The sequence below is a fragment of the Camarhynchus parvulus genome, chromosome 3 (genome assembly GCF_901933205.1).
Source record: "Camarhynchus parvulus chromosome 3, STF_HiC, whole genome shotgun sequence".
In the NCBI taxonomy this organism is placed as follows: domain Eukaryota; kingdom Metazoa; phylum Chordata; class Aves; order Passeriformes; family Thraupidae; genus Camarhynchus; species Camarhynchus parvulus.
This window is the reverse complement of record NC_044573.1, coordinates 86,494,355-86,513,139: the sequence shown is the minus strand read 5'-3', so window position 1 is coordinate 86,513,139 and position 18,785 is coordinate 86,494,355. Positions and strand designations below refer to the sequence as shown.

Genomic DNA, 18,785 nt, shown 5'->3' with positions numbered 1-18,785 from the left:
CTGCGGAACTCTGCCTTAAGTGACCTCTTTCTTCGTGCCCATGTTGGAAGTACTTGTTATTCTTTCTGTGTCTCCTATTAGCAGCCCCAGAATTGCCATAGGAGCAAACTAGCTGTTATATAGTGGCAAGATTCTTGGCACTCATTATTTTCTGAACTTGGGGTAATTAAAACTGTATCAGCATTGACAAGGGTGGACTTCAATCACATTTTCTCCCTCTGAGATTATGAACATGAGAAAGAAGAACATACTAACACCAGTGACAGAGAAAATTCCATAATTATTTGACCTATTTTACAAGACACAAAATATTTTGGTCTTGTGGGACACTCTTTGGGGTAAACCTGGCTCTTAAAATATACTGAAAGTTTGGTGAGTTGGTGCAGGTCTTCAATCCTAGTCAATCCTACAGTACCTCACACTGCAGGGAGACATAAGAGGAAGAAGAAATACAGAATAGTAACTACTGTTAATGTAAAATGCATGAAAATGGATTCAAACACAGGACCAAGAATTTTTTCCACTCTAGCCCGTACGAATTTTGCAAAAAGCTAAGAGCAGTTTGTAACATTATCATGCCTCAGAACAGAAAGTGAACATGTTCACCCCAGTTCTGTGTTAGAATCTCAAAGCAGCAGCTTCATCCATTCACTTGCTTATGAGTCCTGAAAATACAAAATTGTGAAGAAAGACTTGCTTGGAAGCTTTTTCTACAACAGTCAAGTACTTACAAGTTAGACAAAGCTGTACACAGAGCATGAGGCATTTGTCATCTGCACAACAGAAGAAAACACCATATTCAGAAGAAATGGATGTTGCAGTTTCAAGCCTGACTCTTTAGTCCAGTGTTTGATCTAGGAACAGTAATCACATCCCATTTACTGAGCTGATAAAGAACATGGAGCTGCCACAGTCAGTTTGGATGGATGCCAAGGCAAACTCAGGCGGAACTGAAAAATCCCGTTAAGATGACTGAGTGGCAAATGATGGTTATTTATTCTAATCAATTTGTTAATTTACTTCTGAAAAATCTGGATTAATTTGTTTCTAATCACAACAAGGGCCTATTCATTACAGTGTATGATGAACCACTACTACATAGGCATAGCTAGGACTTCTAACAATCTCTTCTTTTAAAAAAGAAGACAGATTGGGTAACTCACCCCCCAGAAGAATACCATTTGGGCTTGTTTCCCTGGAGCACACACTTCTAACCCTTTATCCAGGCTAATTTCAAACACCATGCTGGTGGGCCTTCCATTCTCAGCTCTTTTGTCCCCTCAGTGCTGCGGCTCTCACTGACTTTTCCCTCTACTTCCAAATGTTCCAGCTGTTCTCTTCCTACCCATACTCTCAAACAGTAGTATCTATTTAACCTCTTCCCTTTGTGTACCATTGATTAAGTGAGGATAGCCCTATCTGTTGAGGCCTCTGTCACCTCTGCTGCTGCTGCCTAGGCTGGCTCACCTAGGACTTGCCTTTCCACAGTGCTCAGATTCTGCCTCTTCTCTCTCAAAAGGCAGGAGTACAATACAATGAGATACAGGTTAAAATTATATGCAAGGTATAACTTATTTTACATAAGCCCTAGGAATCCTTCTGTCTAAATCCTGAATAGTGTTTCATTTGTCCTTCTTTGAACCCTGAAGCCCTTCCTGAGCAAACATACCAGCAGCAATTTCATCAGTGCTCAGTGGAGAGGTCAATGGTAATGTCTTCACTCCTGACAAACCTGCAGATGCTGCAAGAAGATGAGGATGATGCTGGGCCTCAGTACATCTGCAGCCCAGAATGACACTGGCCAGCTCCTACCCTTATTAAATGCCAAACATTAGTCCCAAAACATTTGGCATTGTTTGCTTAGTTCTCCCAAATGGGTAATTCTGGAATGACATTTCCCATGCTTGAACATTGCTCTTGTTCTCTGACTGGTAACAGCATGAGCACTTTGGAGAGACCTGGAGGGGGATGAACCAGCAGACCAGGTGGCAGTCTGGGAGTCTCACACTGGAGCTGGTCTGGAAAACCCAAAATCTCATCCCCCAGCCTCATCGTTTCCTCCATTAACTGTTGTGTTGTCCCTCTCCAGTGCCACTTAATTGGCACCCTGGGCATACAGAGTCTCATTAAAACCCCACCACCAAACATGAAAGGTAAGCTCCACAGTGAAAGGAGGCACAGCAGGAATGTGCCAGCCTCTGGTGGGTCTGGGACACTCTTCCCTGCCTGTGGGATGCAGCGTGGAGACTAGGAATCAGCACATCCCCTTCCTGCACAGGGTGCTGCTCACTGCCCAGCTACACTCTCTGTGCCCCACTCCATCCCTTTCTGCATCTCAAGTTCTTATTTTTTTATTTTTAAACAGCCAGATTGAGTCTTAATTATTTAAGCACCTTCCAGATTTAGAAAGCTGTTTTGGCTGTGAAAGTAACACTCACTGCAATCATCTCTCATCAATAAACCATGGAAACAAATGTGTATGCCTGTTGGGAAGGAATTTTATTTAAAGCACACTGAAAAGGGCTTTAAATAAAGTGTGAAAGATGTGAAAAGACCTAATGCTGGTCATGTTTCAGTAAGCTCAGCACATTTTGGCTCCAGTGAGAAAAAATGGGACTTGTGCCTTTTACAATTAAGATGGCTTGACTTCTCACAAATAGGAAAGGATGCCTCAGAAACATCCAGAACACAAACTTGGGCAAAGGGCCTTCAGAAAGGCATACTCACCTGATAGTTGTGCTGGTTTTTGTAGGGTTTGGGGTTTTTTTCCAAAGTGTTAAAACACATAGGCAAGGGTTTGGTCCTTCAGGGAAATAATGATTTGAGCTTTAAAACAAAAAAGAGGAAAAAACACCTGTAACATCAATCAAAGAGCATTCCTAACATCTTACTCTAATAAAAGAAGTATGATTAAAGAACAGTGGTGAAATAAATACGGCAGGGGATCTTTCTCCTTTTTAATGTCTTTGTTAAAAATCAGCTTGGGTGGGAAGAACCAACGGGTCACGCTCACGCCGCCGCTGCTCCCAGGAGTGGCACAGAGGAGGAGGAGAAGTGCAGCTGTGTCCACTGGCCTGCAGGCAGAGCTGGGGCTTCCATCCTCACGAGAACACCAGGACATTCCCACTTTTTCAGTTTGACATTCGAGGTCCTCTTTCTAGCCAACATCCTTTAGGTTAGGGTGAAAGGTAAAAATGATCTTAGCAGACACTGAATTCAGTTCCTCGCCTCTAGACATCACTTAGATCTCTTAATTCCATGGTGGCTTATTGTTTTAGGGATTTTTCCTGCTAGATTTGGTGAGGTGTTTCTACATTTGCATACCAGCCCCGATGTCACCTCCTCCTCATTGTCCCGGGTACCATTTTCCAGGAAGCAGCAGGGTGATACTTGACGAAGAGGGATTTCTTACCATAAACAACAGGCATTTAAAGAAAAACTATTAACAACGGGTGATTACAACATGAAATTATTAACAACAAATAGTTAAAACTCCAACTTAGCAGCATTTGGTTTAACCTGTTAACTCTGCAACCTTTAAAAAAAATGGACAACTCTTCTCATAACAAGTGGCATAGCCTCAGTGCTTACTTTAGTGAGAGATTTTGTCTTATTCCCGAAAGAGCTTAAGGAACATAATTTCTGATCCCACTGGGAAACACTCTGCATTATTGTACTCATAGAATCATAGCATATCCTGGGTCAGAGGGACACCCCAGGATCACGGAGTCCAACTCATGAGCCTGCATAGGGCACCCCAAGAGTCACACAATGTGCCCAAGAGCATTGTCCAAACGCTTTCTGAACTCTGTCAGGCTGGTGCTGTGACCACTGCCCAGGGGAGCTGTTCCAGTGCCCAACCACCCTCTGGGTGAAGAACCTTTTTCTGATATCCAACCTACCCCTCCTCTGACTCGGCTCCATGACATTTCCTCAAGTCCTGCCTCTGGCCACAAGAGTGAAGAGATGAGTGCCTGCTCCTCCACTATCCCTCATGACAATGTTGAAAAGAGCAGTGACGTCTCCCCTCAGTTTCCTCCAGGCTGAACAGACCAAGTGACCTCAGCCACTCCTCATACGGCTTCCCCTCAAGGCCCTTCACATCCTCGTGGCCCTCCTTTTGATACTCTCAAATGGCTTGATGTCCTTTTTATATTGTGGTGACCAAATGTGGTAATTGCTAACTGCTTCCCATAGAGTGGAGATACTTGATCTTGAATAAACCCCATGCAAATTGCTGCTTGACTCCTCTCCTTTGCAAGGCAAAGCTGCTCTTTATTTATGTAGCATTTTCATTTCATTAACAAAGAGATGGAACAAACTCTTACGGAGGGGAAAAATTAAAAGGTCATCTTCCATCACAAGGGAATACATGAGAGAGGGAAAGAAACAAACTGGTTTCGTCCTGTTGGCCTTAGGAGCATCTTCACTGTTGCCCCATTAGGACCTCGGAAAGGCAATGAAGCATCTGGAGAGCATGGACAGAACTTTTCTTCCTCTGTTGAGCATCCCTGCCATTGGACAGGAGCCAAAGTGGGTGCTTTGAGATTCCTTCCTCAAACATCTGACACTGTGGGGACCAGCTCAGCATATGCATGTAAATTACACAGCAAAACCAGCGGGTTTATTATATGATTGAGTTAAAAATACTATCTACTTAATTGCAGCCAGAGCTAACATTCAAAAATGCAGTCACGTTGCGAAGCCCGTAACTTCAAAACACAGGAAACACCAACTACATCTGCCCGGGACCGTTAATGTAGGCCCTCGGCTCACCTCATTATGAGAGTCTTTAATTACATGGTCCGATATTGTTTTTCACAGGGCCTCCCGCTGCCATGGCCGGGCTGAGAGCCCTCAGGGCCCGAGCGGCGCTCCCGCTCCCGGCTCCCCGCTGCCCGTCCCGCCCGGGACCTGTTGAACGCCCCGGCCCGAGCCCCGGGCGGCACGAGCCGCTCCCGAGCCACCCCCGCCGCCCGATTGGCTCTCTGCCGCCGTGACGTCATAGCGCCCCTCCGCCGCCGCCCGTGAGCCCCCCGCACCACTCTGACGTCACCGTCAGCCCACGGCCGGCGGGGGGGCGGGGCCCGCCGCCCCGTGCCCGCCCCCCGGCCCCGCCCCCGCGGCTCGCAGCGGGACAGACCGGCCGGTGCCGCTCGCCGCCCCCAGCGCCGCCGCCGCCGCCGCCAGGTAGGGCCGCGTCCCCGGCCGGGAGAGAGCGCAGCGCCGGGGCTCCCCCGCCCGGAGACGGGATGCGGCGCGGCCGCCCGGGCCCGGAGGGGGATGCGGAGGACGAGGGGGGGGGGGGCACGGCGGGCGGGGGGCGCCGCTCCGCGGGACGCGCAACAAGTGCGGCGGCAGCGCTGGCCGTGCGCGGAGCGGAGGGGGGGGCTTGGTGCCCGGCGGGGCTGCGGCCAGGGACGGGGCTGGCAGTGGCGGGCAGGCCGGCCGGCCGGCCGGGGAAGGGAGGGGACGGGGCGGCGGAAGGGACGGGGCTCTCGCCGGGAGCGTCTTTTCACCGGTTTAGTAAAAAGCATGATGCAATCCCGCATTGCCATGGATACTGCATCCCGGGCGGCGGCGGCAGCAGCGCTTTCCGCCGTGCGGGGCACGGGGTGGGGTGAAATAACAGGGGCAGGAAGGGAGGAGACCCCGTCCTCCGCTGTAGCTGCCTTCCCGGGGAGCTCGCGGAGGGCTCGGCGCTGCCACGGCTCCGGACAGAACCCCTGATCCGTCCTGTTCCGCCGTGCTGGGTGTGCGGGGTGTGCATCCCGCCGGCCTGGCCCTCTGAGGCGGCCGCTGCCGGCCGGGGGAGCAGCCCGGCGGAGAGACACGGTGTCAGCGGAAGGGCTCGTCGGCCTCGGAAGGGAAGGCTGTTACTTCTTCTTCCCTGAGCTCTTGCCCAGCGCCCCTGACCGCCTTACTGGGTTAGAACTGGAGCCGCTGGCACGGTAGTTCGCGGGTCTGAGCGTGGGACAGGGCACACGCCGCGTTAAACCAGCAAAGAGCTCAGCCCTGGAGATGTGCAGTGCTTCTGAAAGGGGCCGGCCTGTTTGAAACCTTGGAGTTTGAAGCGTGCATGCCTTAGGAAATGAGCAGAAAAGGAAGGGCAGACGACAGAAATGTGTCAGTGTGTCAGATGCCTGTGCAGGGACTATCTTAAAAACTTTATGAGTTTGCTTTTATCTCTTCATCTCCTGGAAGCCCTCGGGTACCAGCAGCATTAGAAGCAGTGCCTGGGGTTATGTGAGGTATTCTCTTGGGCAGCGTGTTTTCTCCTTCTCTGTCCGCGTTTGTTGCTTTTCTGCCCTCATTCCTTTCCCCTGATTCCCAGGGATGCAGCATCTGAGGATCCCGCTCCAGAGAGCTTTCCACTATCGATCTGTGCTGTGAGTCTGCAGACAAAAGGTCAGTTTTGCAGACCTGGGCAGCAAGCGGTGGCACCTTGGCTTGCTCAGCAAGGGGGCTCCTGGCACACGAGAGGCGTTTCTCCCTCCCTCCGGCAGCCGGGTGCGCTGCCCGCTCCGTGCCCCAGCCGCCGCTGAACGGCAGTGCCCCGCTCGGCTCATTTGTATTCTCAGTGCTTCGGGTGCTCTCTGATGCCGTGGGATTCTGTGCCATGGCCGAGTTCTCGTGGCTGTGACAGAAAACTCCAGCGAAGAGCTCAGCCGGCTCCTAGCGATGGCGAGGGAAAACAAGGCAGGGGCATGGCTGCACTTGGGATGCTTCCCATCAGGAAGTCTCTCAAACCGCTCTGTGCGAATGGAAACACGCCCCGCAGCTGAAACTAGAGGAGGATGAGCGTGCAGGCGTCTCCCGTGGCGGCACAGCCTTTCGCCGGAGTTTTGGGCCAGGTTGCTTCCAAGTGAGGTTATCTCTGCCAGAGCAGCTCCTGCCAGGACTGGCAGCCGCGGCTGGAGTTATCGCCGCTGGCCGCGGCTGGGTGGAGGGCTGGCGGCTGCCAGGTTTTTGTAGATGGGGGCTAGTGGTGCCGCTGCATCAGTATTAAGCTGCTAGCATAGAGGGAGGGGATTTATTTGATTTAAGTAAGACCTTGTGAGTAACGCTGAGGAGTTTTGCGATGTATTTCACTCTAAGCCCTTCTCGCACCTTTGGTGCAGTCACAGCCCGAGATTTTCCTCTGCTGTTGAAATACTCCAGAGCTAGAGATAAGTCCTGGGGCAGGCTCACCGCTGCTAACAGCAGCTGAAGCTGTGTCGGGGAGAGTCAGCCTGTGGCACACGTGATCGTCTGATGCTCTTTAGCAATAAAAGCTGGAGTTTTTAATATGGTTATTCATGTATTTGTGGTGCACTAGACATAGTCTGCTTTCAGAGCAGCAAGTAGCCAGTGCGTGTACTCTGGCTGGAGGCAGCTGTTCTTGCACACAGAGGGAGGAATTTACCTGAAACTTGTGGTACCGGGAGATAGCTGGGGTCAGCTGGGTGGAGATCCCTTCCCAACTTATGTGAACTTAAGAGCAAATGAAAAGGACCACTGTGCTGAGTTTGCTGAAATTAAGCTTGGATTTGCCCTCAGGGATGCTGTTGCCAGCTGATATTGGTCAAGAGCACTAGAAGAGTTACCAGAACTTTGCTTGACTTTACTGAATTTCGTGCAAAGCACACATTACATATGTAATGCATGCTGGAAGCTCTTTGTGTTTTTTATTCATAAGTAGCTAAATGAATTTGTCATGTGTTCTGACTTAAGTCTCCTGTATTTTAGCATTCAAATGCAACCAGAGAGAGCAGCAGTGAAATGAATATGCAATGTGGCTTTGTCTTGCAAGCTGGCAAAGGTCTGCCTGATGGTCTCTGTGCCTCATGCTGCTTTTTAAAAAAGAGATGCACTTTGTGAGTTAGGTTAGCCTTTACCTAGCAGCAGCTGGTCAGATGGACTATCTTTGATTAAAACTCATGCATATTTGGTACTTAAATATAGCATCATTAATGATACTTAGTTTATGTGCTGTCTGACCAGTCTCTGGGTTTACTTATTACAGTATTTTTAGTAAGTTGATCTTCTTCTTAAATTTATCAGCATGAATTCTTCTTCTTACATTCCTTGTCTTTAGTACAGCCAGAATTGAAATAAAATATTTTGAATTCTCTAGTGTAATCTCTTCTTTCCCTGCTGATTTTCATTTTGTATTTTTTATAAGAGAAATTAACTGAGAGAAGATAACAGGAAAAAAAAAGAAAATTTGAAATAGTACTGTAGATCCATCAGGCCTCTGGACAGTTCCTTTATTTGCACCTTTTTTTGCAACTTGCTAGGAGCAGATTTTTGAAAATATGTTTAAAGATTCAGATTTTTGGGAATAATGGTGGAATTGACAATATTTTGGGATTTCAAGCTGATCTGGTGCTCAAGTCCAGCAGCCACAGATGGAGATCCCGGCGCTAAGTGATCCAGAGCTGCCCCTTTGCAAGTATATTCCTTGTAAGGGACATTCAGTTGCTAATTGGTTAAATGCTCTCAAGTACTGAGCTGACCTCATTCCTTCACCTTCCTCATTTTTGGGGCAGTAAACATTGCAACATCAAAGCTTCTGTTTCTGCTGAGCTCAGTGGAAAAAAAGACACCCAGACAAAGCACAAGGTTAAAATACTTGTCTTCTGCCTTCTTCTGGTGGTCTCAGCAACCCTCCCTCAGCAAATCTCCCAGTTAATGCTGTCTGCATCCCACCTGAGAAAAAATTTTGGGAGAGAAACAGCAGTTGCCTAGAGTGCCCTGTTAAAACAGTGTCGTGCCTCTGAGCTGTTGTCCCCTGTGGCCCTCTCGGACCTGGTGCTGAAAGGATGTCACCAGTGAGCACTCATTCTTGCTGCTGCCTGCCCCGTGGCAGGGCAGGAGCAGTGTGGTGGTTGTGGTGGTGTGCAGCAGTGGCTGGATGGCAGGGTGGGCTCAGAGCCATCTCAGGTGTCACCCTGCTGCCCACATGGTTGGGGACTTAGCTCTCTGAGTCTGGGTTCCACCACAAGGGCAGGAAACCAGAGTGCCTGGGCTGGGTGGAGTTGTTCCCTGTGACAGCTCATGCCAGGAAGGCTCTTTCGGACTGAGAAGGTCCTTTGGAGCGAATGGGCTCTTGGTGGTGTGTTTTTGGCTTTTTGGGTTTGCTTTGTTTTTTTTTTTTTTTGTTCAGGACATGGAGGTTTTGTTCTCTGATTTTGAACTAGGAGAGGCAGGGGTGCTCTTTCATTGCTGAAGAGAAGAGCCACAAATACCTCTACCTATTCTTTCTTGACATGTTGTTTTACTCCTGCTGTCTTAAAGTAGATCACAAGCAAAATGTTGGCTCTTCACAGCTACAAAAGCTCCACTTAGATTTGGCAGCTCTTCCTTTAGTGTGAGAAGGCATGTATAGGTAATTATGCTGTTTACTGTAACTTCCCCTGCATAACAACTCATTCATTTTATCTTCTTTATGTCAATCCTCTTTTGTTACCTTCTGTCATTACCAAGTCCTGAATTGGTTGTGTGGGATGAGATCTATAAAACTGTTTAGACAGGAATACCATGGTGGCTGTTGGCCTCAGCTCTTGCAGTTTTTGTTTTTCTGTTTTTACAATGTACAAAATGACATTCTTCCAGGCTGCAGCATAAGCTTTTCAAAGCTGTTTTGCTATATAATAGACTGAAGAAATTGATGTTTTTGCATGATAGTTAGAGCACACTTCTCCTTGTGCATCCAGACACTTCAAAAAACTGACAATAATCTTTGTAATGTAGTTGCTAATTTGTTTTGTGATTATTAAATGTGCTAAAAATGCAGAGATTCCTGCAGTTTATGCACACTAGCATTGAAAATGCTTTTTCCCTTAAATGGAAGAACACACAAGGACAAATGAAAAGGATAATCAATGAATTACACAGAAGCTAATCTGTTTAAAAACTTTTTTCCAGGTCAGATTGCTTTGCAATGACCTTTCCTAAGGCTGTTTAAATTTGGTATTGCAGCAGTACGGTTAAGAAAGCATTGCTTGGTCTGACATCCCTGCAGTTCCTGAGTGCTGATTGGTAAAAGTGATTTATAGCTGGGTTTCTGAGGGCACCAAAGCCTGTTCCCATCATCCAACAGAACAGCAGTTAGATCTTTGTTTGATGAGGGTAATGCAAACAGTGACATGAATTGATTTTTTGATTGACAAATCAAATAAATGCTGCCTTCAGTCTTGTTATGGAAATAACTTATGAAGTTGCTGTCAACTGTGTGTGCATTGGGTCTCCTTATATCTATTTAATGAAATTAATCTCCTGAAATTTATTGCCTTGGTTTCTCTGTTTGTGTTTTGGCATTTAGAACATATTATCTTACAGGGCAAATAAGAGCACAAGAGCAAACTTGTCTGAAGTGTGTGGTTGGTAAATGCTTTCCTGCTGTATTGGATGCATTGGAGAATTATTTTCTTGGTCAAATAGTCGACTTGTGTGAAACAGGAATAAACCTTCTTACCAGGTGTAGAGATTTTACAAAAAATGTGTGCTGCTAAGTGCAATTGTCACTTCTCCATGAAGAAATGAATCATCCTAGTTATGCTGAGCTCAGTGCTGTGAGTTGAGCTGGCCTTGGCATCCCATTGCAACTGGGTATTTTTCATGCCCTTATTAAAACTTTATTAACTGTAGAGTTTGTGCTTCATTATTGATAGTTTTGTTCATGACCAGTGGCATACTGGGCAGGTAGAAATATACAGACATTTCATGAGCTTGTATTTAAGCTAAATTTGTCTGTGTTTAATTGACCTCTATGTCAAAACTTAGTATCAAACATATGCCTGCCAACTGATATGCTGTGGGCAGTGACTAAATATGCTGACTTGCCCTAGAATTTGCAGGAGATAAAATTTGCTTGTGCAATACAGCAAATGTGGAATAAACCTTTCTTCCTGCATTTTCAAATTGTGCCCTGTACTTTGATCCCTGCATAACCCTCCTCTTTGAGACTCTGGGTCAGTGATTTGAGCAAAGTGACTGCTCTTCTGTTATCACTTGGAAGCGCTCCTCTCCCTCTTGACCTTGAGAAAATGGTTTCTCTTCTTGCCAGCTATCTTTGCAGAGATTGGAGGGTAATTGCTGTCTTCCTGTGCGCATGTTCAGGCTCTCTGCTTTAAAACATCTACTTGATTTCAAAAAGGAGGTAGTCTTGATTTCAGGTAACACCCCAGCTTTTCCGTATGCCAGTGGGAATTTTTGTTTGTGTCACCTTAAGGATGTTATCAGGGTTAGACAATAACTAATAATTATAACTAACAACAGCTATGAATTTGCAGAATAATGTCATTTAGTTTATTAAACCAAATACACCTCATATGTTTAGCTAGTTAATTCATAAGCAAGCAAGTTTACCAGTTTGTTTTTTTTTTTCCTCTCTCACTTTTTGCTGTTAAAAGTTTGCTGGGAAGCATTTTGGGTTAAAGCAGTATTTCTGCTGTGCCTGTGTTGCCTAAAGAGCCCTTAGCAAGTGCTAGTTGTGGGAAAACACCTTCTTCCCTTAGATGCCATACAGTTAAATTTTCGAGCAGACCATTTTGTGGAGGAGCAGCTTCTCTGCTGAGTTAAAACCAGCTCTTAGAAATTAATAAAAGAAATTTACATTTGCCACTACTGTATCATTGTCACCATAGTGATCTGAAAGTAGAGGTCTAGTCCTTGAGCGATCCTGTGTCCTCAGGTTTGGGTTCACTTGAGACATTGAAGATTTAGGAAACTATAAGCTTTTATACCTTAATCTATGTAGGCTTCCCTTTAGATATGCTACTTTCATGCACATAATTGAATCAGAAACCTTCAGTTAACCTTTTCCTGGAGGAATATTTCTTGCTCTTGGGTTACTTTTAAAAATACTAGTGTTTTGAATCAGCATTTTGAGAATCATCTCCTTGCCAAACAGTAGGGAGAACCTTTGACTTAAATAACAATAATTAAACCTTTAACCGGTTAGGAGAATTACATTCTTCAATGTTTAACATCATCCTGCCCTTTAGAAAAAGAAACTTGAGAAACCTTTTTGCATGTTGAAGTTCAAATGTCATATTACTTCAGGGGCACGTCCTGTGTGCTTGCTGGAAGCCATCTGTGGGGCCAGTTCATTCACATGGCTGCTCATATGCTGGTGAGGAAGGGCCACTGTTGGGAAAGACACACCAATCTGGACTTGGCTTTGGAGGACACAGTGAAAGTTGTGCTTGCGTTTTATGTGTGTGCTTCTGTGGATGGCAGGGCAGCAGATGCTTATGGTGAACGTCTGATTGTGGTTTGGTGGTTCATTTTTGTTTTGCAGTATTGATGTGGAGAGTTTGCTCTTAGCTGATCACAGACCCTGTGAACTGGTGCAAACTCATCTGGTTGTCCTAAATTAGGGTCATGCATTTATCCCTTCCATCTTACATTTATCCCTTGATTCACTTAGTGTACAGTGGCATTTTGGCATGTTGTTGAGGTTTGCATTAATCTTGTGAGCATGACTTTGTGCATGCATAAAGCCTCATTAATTGGGAAAATACCTGTGTTTGTACAGCATGGTGCAGAATGTTCTTTTTTTATCAACATATGTGATAGAGTGACAGAAAGTAAGCTGCCAGTCCAGTAGGCCTGGTTACTTATGGATTTTATTCTCTGGGTCTGTAGCATGCCTAAGCAGAAAAGCCTCTTCCAAAATATTTGAGCAGGTTTTTAAAAATTTTTTCGAATTCTGACTTGTTTGCCCCCCAGAAGGTGCAGCTTAGACCATGGTTGCCTCTGCAGCCTCTTGTTTGCTCTGGCTGTAGGAGGGGTGGGTGGGTTTGCCAGGCCTCAGCCACTCGACTCAGCCATGGACTGGGAAGTTTTGTGTGAGTGTCTCCATCACCATCTGCAAGAGCTTAAAACACAGTGTAAGGACTAGAGGAGAACACAAGTACGAGGGAACACCAGCAATACAGGGTGGCAGATCCTTACCCAGAGATTGAGACAGATGGCACTGAGCAGGCCAGCAAGGAGTACTGCATTTGTTTGTTCAGCTAAAAAGGAGGAGTAAAATAATAGTACTACAGGTAATCGCCTGTATTAGAAAGGCCACTGTGTTTCAGTGTAGATCATTGCCCTGCTAATGCATGAATTGTTGCTGCAATTTTCATTCTCTACTTTCTTATAAGTAAAAATTGTGCATGGCTGTAAGTCATTTTTAGAGTTGACAGTGTTAGACCACTTGTCATGTGAGTTTAAATAGTAAGAGCTGTGTGTCCTAGTTTCATCTGGAATAATTTTCTTCTTAGTAGCTGGTACAGTGCTGTGTTTTGGGTTCAGTATGAGAATAATGTTGATGACACACTGATGTTTCAATTGTTGCTGAGCAGAGTGTACTCTAAATCAAGGATTTATCAGTGTTCCATGCTCTGCCAGTGAGCAGGTGCATAAGAAACCAGGAGGAAACACAATTAGGAGCAGCTGACCCAAACTGGCCAAAGGGATATTCCACACTGCAGAATGTCATGATCAGTGTATAAACTGAGGGGAGTTGGCTGGAGGCTCCAATTGCTGTTCAGGGATGGGCTGGGCATCAGTCAATGAGTAGTGAGCAGCTATAATGTGCATCGCTTGTCTTTCTTAGGTTTTATTCCTCCCTCTCTCTCTCTTTAACTCCTTTTTCATTATTATTGTTGTTGTTGTTGCTGTAATTGTTAATTTTAGTTCATTTATTAAACTGTTCTTAATACACAGGCTTTACCTTTTTCTGATTCTCTCCCCTATTCCATCAGGTCTGCAGAGGGGTGAGCAAGCGCTGTGGGGTGTTATTTACCAGGTAGAGTCAAGCTATGACACTCTGTCCTCTGTGTTTTGCAGCCTTCATTAGGTTCCCAGTAATTTTTTCTAGAGGCCATACCCAATTCTGCACTTTTACTTGACAGGTTCCCAGAACCTCTAATGTCTTTATTCTTTTTTTAGCCCTTTCAAAACTGTCATCATCTCCCTTTGAAGCACACAAAAGCAGGCTGCAAGTCTGGTCATGCCTTGCAGAATAAAAATAATATCCTTTGGTACTTCTTTGTATTGATTTCTTGTTCCATCACCACTGCTAAGTGGCTGCATTATGGTGCAGGAAGGGACTGCTAATGTTGTTTTCAAATGCTTCTCTCTTTTTTAAAGTCTGTCTTAATTGGCTCATACTTTCTAAATTCAGTGCTGCACCTGTTTAGATCAGAGACTTAAATCTGAACTCTCACTGAACAATTGCAGAGCTATGATGAATTTCCAGTTGTGCAGACTGAATGCTTCTTGGTTTCGCAAAACACGTCAGGTTCAAACGATGCATCAGCTCAGGTATCGGTTGCATATAGTACAGTGCACTTTTCTAAGCATCTGTGGGATTAACTTTGGGTCTTAAAATATACATTTAGGAGGCTGTTAAAGTACAGTTTTGCATCCTGAAGGATGAGAAACAGAGATGTTTCTCTGTGAGAACATAGTAATGTTTCCAGATTTTAATTACACTTTACTGTGTTTGAAAAACAATCCTCTTGGAGTGTTTTATTTACATCCTTTAGTGTTGTGTTGCCTTCAAAGGAGAGATGCATGGCCTTGGAAGGCCATGGACCATCTTTGAACCTGCAGTGACTAAGTGACCAGCTGCACATGTGAAGAAGCCTAGCAGAGAAGTGATGTGGTTTTCCACCCCTCTCCTTACTTAATTTTTTGTTGCTGCACCTTTTCACACTTTGTATGTCTGTCTGTATCTCTTTTTCAGTCTTTGGTTTTAAACTCGGACTCACTCAACACCCTGAAGGGTTGTTTTGCAGAACAGAGGAGCAAGGCTGGGTTTTGCACTGAACCAGTGAAGAAGCTCTAATCAGCCATTGGTGGTTCTGGCACATCCTCACTTTACAGCATCGCTGCTCTTCTAAGATTCTTACCAAATTCCCACCTAAGCTCTCAGTCATTAACATGAGAGTAGAATATTAACAAAGGTTTTTTGGTAGTTTTTAATTTTTGCTTTTTCCCCTACCTTTATTCCTCCACCACATACCAGTTCCAGTGTGGGGATATGAACTTGAGCATTTAACTCCCTGGTCAAGAATAACAGGTCTGTTTAATTGAAGGGTCCTTTCGCTGCTGTTTGGTTTAGAGATGACACATCTGTGTTACACAGAGATAAGAACATTGTGGAAAAATAACCTGCAACTACAGGAATGGTGTTTTGGCACTTGAAAAATTGCTTAGTGAAAGAGGTTTTTGCACAAAAACATGTTTTGCTTTTAGCACACAGTAAAAATAGAGATGTGGTCATGGTGAGATTCCAGAGGAGAAGACTTTGAGAGAGCTGCTGACATGAGTAAGCAATTTAATTGCCTGAAACATTATTCTGTATCCTACACGTCTGTACAAAACATGTATAAAATAGGTATGCTCAGAATAGTACTCACAATGTACTCAGGGTTTACTTGCTGAGCAACTTCTAATATGTGATATTTTTATAATTAATGTGCAGAGTCTTAATATAGAGGCTAAAAAGCACGTCTTTTGCCCAGAGTTTAGAGAGTTGCTTTACAAATGTTGCTGATGAAACACTACTTGATTCTGTCCTTTCACTCCTGGTAGAACATGAGCACTTATACACTGTAAGTTAGGTTTTCACTTTGCTTTAGTCAGCATTGTTTCCTATGTGTAAATCACCAATTGCACAGCAATGTGTTTTTGTCATCTAACAAATTTAATAATAAGCTTTGGGCATCAAGTGAAAAGCACTTGGTATTATCAAAAGTCAAACTTCCAACTGAAATTTACTCTTGCGTTACTGTGTTCAAGATGTGTCTCAAATCACTGGTAGGGTTGTTGTTTGTTGTTTCTTACAGCACAACATGTTTCTTACGGTATAACATATAAAGCTGCGAAATAAAGGAGATTCTTCCCCTCTGTCCTCAAGCCCCTCAGGCCAGGGTGTAGCAAGAGGTTTTTGTCATATTCACTGTCTGCTTAGCTTTTTATTTCAGTCTTTTTCTGTGTATTTATTTTCACTACCACCATTTCTGTTGGAGTACTTTAGCTGTGTTTAGATTGAATAAAACATTCAAGTTGTCTTTCCTTGACAGAAACGTTTTGTTGGTTCTTCATGTGTTTGATCTCTTAATGGTGGCCTTTTTCCCCCTTCCCCTGCCTAACCTGCCTTGGGACCATCCTTAGCCCTGCAGTTATCAAGACAGAAACAGGCTAACACATCCTAAAATCTGTCACTTTCATAGTTTGAACATATCAAGGTTGGGGTTTTTATGTTGTTTGCTTTTTACAGTGCGATAATCTGTCAGTTCATGCTGCTACAATTATAATTAAGAAATCTTCTAAGCTAGCTCTGCCTGACATATCCTGTATGACCTTTTGTTACTTTGTGCTTTCTTTTTTCTGCAAATTTTGTACTTTTCACTAGAATAGTTTTTATATGTAAAATGTTGATTGTGCAATGCATTTTATTTTGGCCTCCTCTTAATAGCATTTTAGAGTTCTGCATTAGACATTCTACATCTTCCATTGTCTGTCTGTTTCATTTGCCTTTCTTTTTGCTGTGGTTCCTTGCTGGGTGCAGTGTGATGGCTGTGCTCATCTTCAGCCATGTAAGACCTCTTCATCACCCACATGTTCTCATCATGCTGCTGCTTCTCCTGCAGTAAATCAGCAGTGGGATGGACCCAGCTGAAAGCTGATCTTCTTGCTTGGTTGGTTTCTTTGTGGCTTCAGTTTTTCAGGTTACTTCCACCAAAGTGTGGTGGAGAGTGGGGAAGGAATGAAAGCAGCCTTGCAGCTGTGTCACATCTGTTCTTGTCTGTTCCTTGTTCCTGCACACGCCCTGGATATGGCAGTATAGATGGTTATATGGTCATGGTTATAGATGGACCAGGCTGAATGGAGAAGCTAGAGCAAGGATCAGGTGATGTGATGAGTCTGAGCCTGAGGGCTGCTGATGGGCATGAGCTGGCATCACAAGTGGATGGATGGAGATGATTATCTTTAGGCGAGTGAGTTGCTGAAGATGTTGTTTGAGGGGCTTTGCACACATTGTGAGGCAGAGGAGGCATGTCTGATGCCCCCTTTTCCAGGAGACTGCTGCCCTGCAGAGAATGGGATAGCTGCAGGTTTGGAAAGGAAACCTGTCACCTGCTGTTTGGCTGAATATTGCTCTGTCCCTGTATTTAAAGCAGATATATTACATCAAATTACAGTGCTGACCCTGCTTTTGTTCCAGCATTTGTGAAAGTAGGAAGCAAATGAAGCAAAACGTTCTGCATCTTGTGCTGGAGCTGGAGGCTCAGTTTAGCTGTGTTCTTCCTTGGAACAGACTTTAATGGCAGCAGGGTTCTCACTGCACCAAGAATTTGATACCACTTATTGAAAGAGTGGCTAAATTTGGAGGAAAGGTTCCTTTTCCTAGAATTCACTGCCTGACTTCTGCAAGTAACTGAAGCCTTTATATTGTGAGCTTGTAGAAAACATCTTGGAAATTGCCAGATATGTGGAGTTTTTTTCCTCCAGTGCAATTAGTTATTAGTCTATTTAAAGTTCATAGAAAGAGCAAGTGATAAGATCACACACAGCTGTACCATTACAGAATTTCCTTTTAATTGGTTGGCTGGTCTTTCTACCCTTAAAACAAATAATAGAATTTCTACCCTTAAAACAAATAATAGAATTTATAAACCACAGTACTTGCCTCTTGGAGCAGGGTCTTTTGATGAAGTAACATTTCAGAAAGTGCTGCCAAAATCAAACAAAGGAAATGTGCAGGTACCAATGCTTGATTTTCTAACTACTCCAGGAGTCAGTTCTCTTTCATGGGCCTTTGTTACAGTAATGATTTGGTACCCCAGAAATTCTCAGCAGAAGTTTGTTTGACATGGGTCTGGTGCAGGCAAGGATGTTCAGCTCCTCAGGACTCACCAGGCTTTGCAGTCCTGAGCTTCTATAACAGAAATGCTATCAGCTGGCTGCATGGCTTTGGCAACAATAGCAATTTACAGATGTGCTAAGTGTTGTACCAAAAGGGAAAGGTGTGGGGGAATGATGTGACAAATGCAGCACCTGTAAGAAATCTCCTGTCTCTTTGTTTTCCCTCTCCATTCCGGGACATGTTGTCTTCACTTTCAGTACTCCTTTTGCGTCCTGGGCAGGAACAAGGTCAAAACACGTGCTTTCTATAGTGTTAGCACCTTTTTCCTTTAGGAAGGTAGTTGATCTTCTGAATAATGAGCCTTTTTTTTTTTTACTGTTTTGAAGGCAGGGGGTTTAACAGGGCATATAATGGTGAGGATTCTGTCCTGAGCAGTACAATACCATCGCACAACACTTGTACCTAAAATAATTTTTTTTCTTTTTTGTACCTTCTTCTGTTTAAAGCCAGTTGTCATTCATACCCGCCTGACCTCTGTTAGTACTGTTTACTTATGTATGATGGTACAGTCTGGTGTGATGTTTAGCATCTTAAACTGAAGGCACCAAGTATTGGTACAGCTGCAGCCACACAGAGTCTCACAGGTGTACAGCCAGAACATAGAAAAGTTTTAAGATTGACTTCTCATAGCATGGCTGACTGTATAGAGAAATGGGGTGCATTTATAGTGCTAGTATGCATCCTTTCTTATTTTAGGTAAAATTACAGAGATTAATTTGTAGTGAGGAGTGTAACTGCTTCAGTGTATTGCATGTAATTTTGTGTGCTGGGGCTCTCCAGAGAATTTCACTTCTCCCACAGCACTCCAGGTACGACCCTGCAAGCATTGGAAATAGAGTAAGCACACAAATAAATACTTAACGTACTG

At 44.6% G+C, this 18,785-nt stretch overlaps 1 protein-coding gene across 3 annotated transcripts in view; it reads left to right on the top strand.

Annotated features, from left to right (window-relative positions):
• The first annotated feature begins 5,131 nt into the window (after positions 1-5,131).
• ELOVL5 (ELOVL fatty acid elongase 5) overlaps positions 5,132-18,785 on the top strand; it is a 39,535-nt gene continuing 25,881 nt past the window's right edge. The window contains exons 1-2 of one of the 3 annotated variants that reach the window (XM_030945365.1): positions 5,161-5,190; positions 6,335-6,408. The gene's annotated coding sequence lies outside the window, so the exon portion shown is untranslated. Of the gene's footprint in view, positions 5,191-5,938; positions 5,952-6,334; positions 6,409-18,785 lie in introns of those variants that run through there. The other 2 variants (XM_030945364.1, XM_030945366.1) reach the window with 2 other exon arrangements.